This window comes from Loa loa (genome assembly GCF_000183805.2).
Source record: "Loa loa unplaced genomic scaffold supercont3.671, whole genome shotgun sequence".
In the NCBI taxonomy this organism is placed as follows: Eukaryota; Metazoa; Nematoda; class Chromadorea; order Rhabditida; family Onchocercidae; genus Loa; species Loa loa.
The window spans coordinates 3,870-6,299 of NW_018108851.1; positions in this window are offsets into that span (position 1 = coordinate 3,870).

Genomic DNA, 2,430 nt, shown 5'->3' on the forward strand with positions numbered 1-2,430 from the left:
GTGAAATGATTTTGATTTCAATTTTAGATTTTAAGTTTTACCAAATTAATATATTAACAGTATAGGTGGATTAATTTGATATATTCTATTGAGGATGATATTTAGGTAAAATTTTAATTATTAAAAAGTGTAAAAAAGATTTCTTTTTTAATTTTTAATAAAATTAAATTTAATAAATATTAAACGGATAAATTTAACAGCAATCAAACAATTTTTCGTCTAAAATTATTACTATTGGCGGTTATTAACTAGAAATGAAATTTCAGTTTTTATCATCCCTTTATTAAATAAAAATTTGATAAAATTAAATTAACAAAAATAATATTACATTGATCAAATAAGTAACCAAAATTGTGTGACATAAAATTTGGAATAGAATTAATTTGTTAATTTTTTTCCTTCAATTCTTTTTTTTTTGAATTTTCAACCATTTAAATTTCAAATTTCAACATTCAATATTTCATTTCAATCCGTTTAATTTGTATTATCCAAAAAGAAATGGGAAAAAAAGTTATCAGAATTTGATACAATAAAAATTCTTTATCAGAAATATTAACTAACATTTAGTTCAAATAAAATATGGATATGAAAACGAAAAAAAAAGATTTTTTTTGAAATTTTCAAAAAATTAAAGAGATTTTAAAAATTTTACGAAATATATCTGAACTTGAACTCATCTTTTTTTATATCAGAAAAAAAAATTATCAGAAATAATGACTAAGTCTTAGTTTACGTCAAATAAAAAATGAATATAAGAAAGAAAAAATTAAACTTTTTTTTGATAAATTTATTTTTAGATTTGTCAAATTTATCTATTTTTTTCTATTCTGCATTAGATAATAATTCTTGTATAAGCTGGTAAATTGTTAATTTTTAATTATATAAATATCTTGAGGTAAATTTTTTGCTCAAATAATATTCTTCTGATTAACTACTTTTGCTTGATCATACCCAAATTCATTTTCAATTTATTTTTTTTTAAATTGCTTTTAAATTACTTAATTACTTTTTATTTAAATACATGATCGAGGATGTGGAGATCATTCAGATCGTTCTATTAACTTTGAATCATTGATATCATTGATAATATGATATCAATTGATAATATTTGTGATTGTTTTGTTCAGTTTTCAACATAGTCAAGCAAAGCTAAGTTCATACCATTCTCGAAGGTTCGAAATTTTGCAATCATTTTAAATCATGCAAAAATCTGCTTCCTTGAATGTCAACAATTAATTATGTTTGAATGCACCATGAAATTAATTATTCCCTCTTACGGTAACTTTCACAATAATTGAAGTTTATTTTCAATCATTTATAAATTTTGAAAATACTTTAGAAAATGAAACACATCATTAATTTACTCTTTATTAAAGGATTTTACATTACTGATATTGCTAATATTACATTATTGACATTATTGATATTACTAATATTACATTACTGATATTATCAATATCACACTACTGACATTACTGATTTTATTAGTATTACATTACTAGCATTACTGATTTTACATTACTGATGTAATTTATACTGTAAGCAGTATTGATAATATATGGGGTCATTTAAAGGTTATAGTGACAAGATGTATAAGAAAAACTTTTCAATAACTAATCAGTAGTATCACGTTTCATCATTTTGATTTCATATAGCTCTACAAATAGTGTAAATAAAAACTTGGGATGAGTTATCATTTGTAACATCAATAAAAACAAATAACAACTCACTAAATGATCCTAAATGATTGGCTAAATGATTTTCGTTTTTATATTAAAATTTTGTTAAATATTGAGATTTTTGAATGAATGAAATTAATTAATTGATGCAAAAATTTTGGAATGATTGTAAGAAACGCTAAGAAATGATATTTTTCACTAAAAATTTTTTTTTTTTTAGCTTTTCCTTTAACATTATACAATTTTTTTCAATTAATAAAATATAATTCCTTAAATTATCTTCAAAATTTTAAATTCAAAAAAAGTCAAAAAGAAGAAAAGTAAAATAACAATATTAGAATGTAATATTTTTAATAAAAATTTTTCATTGCTTATATTAGCTAAAATAATGAAAATGCATGCAAAAAAATTTCAAAAAAGTAAAATGATTTGATGTAAATTTTGAGCAAAATTTCAACAATATTATAATCAGTCTAACCGACTGAAATAGACCACTTATGAAACATTTTTTCAACCCACCCATACATATATTTTATTCAAGAAGCTCAATTTTCGCAGATTTCAGGATTATTTTGCATATTTAATTCATTTTTAATACCAAATCCTTTCTAAACTTTGTCACCTTTTTCCTTTTCGTCCTTTTCCTCATCATTAATATGTAAAATGTATTGCATACTATATATATATTATATATGTATATATATATATATATATATATATATATATATATATATATATATATATATATATA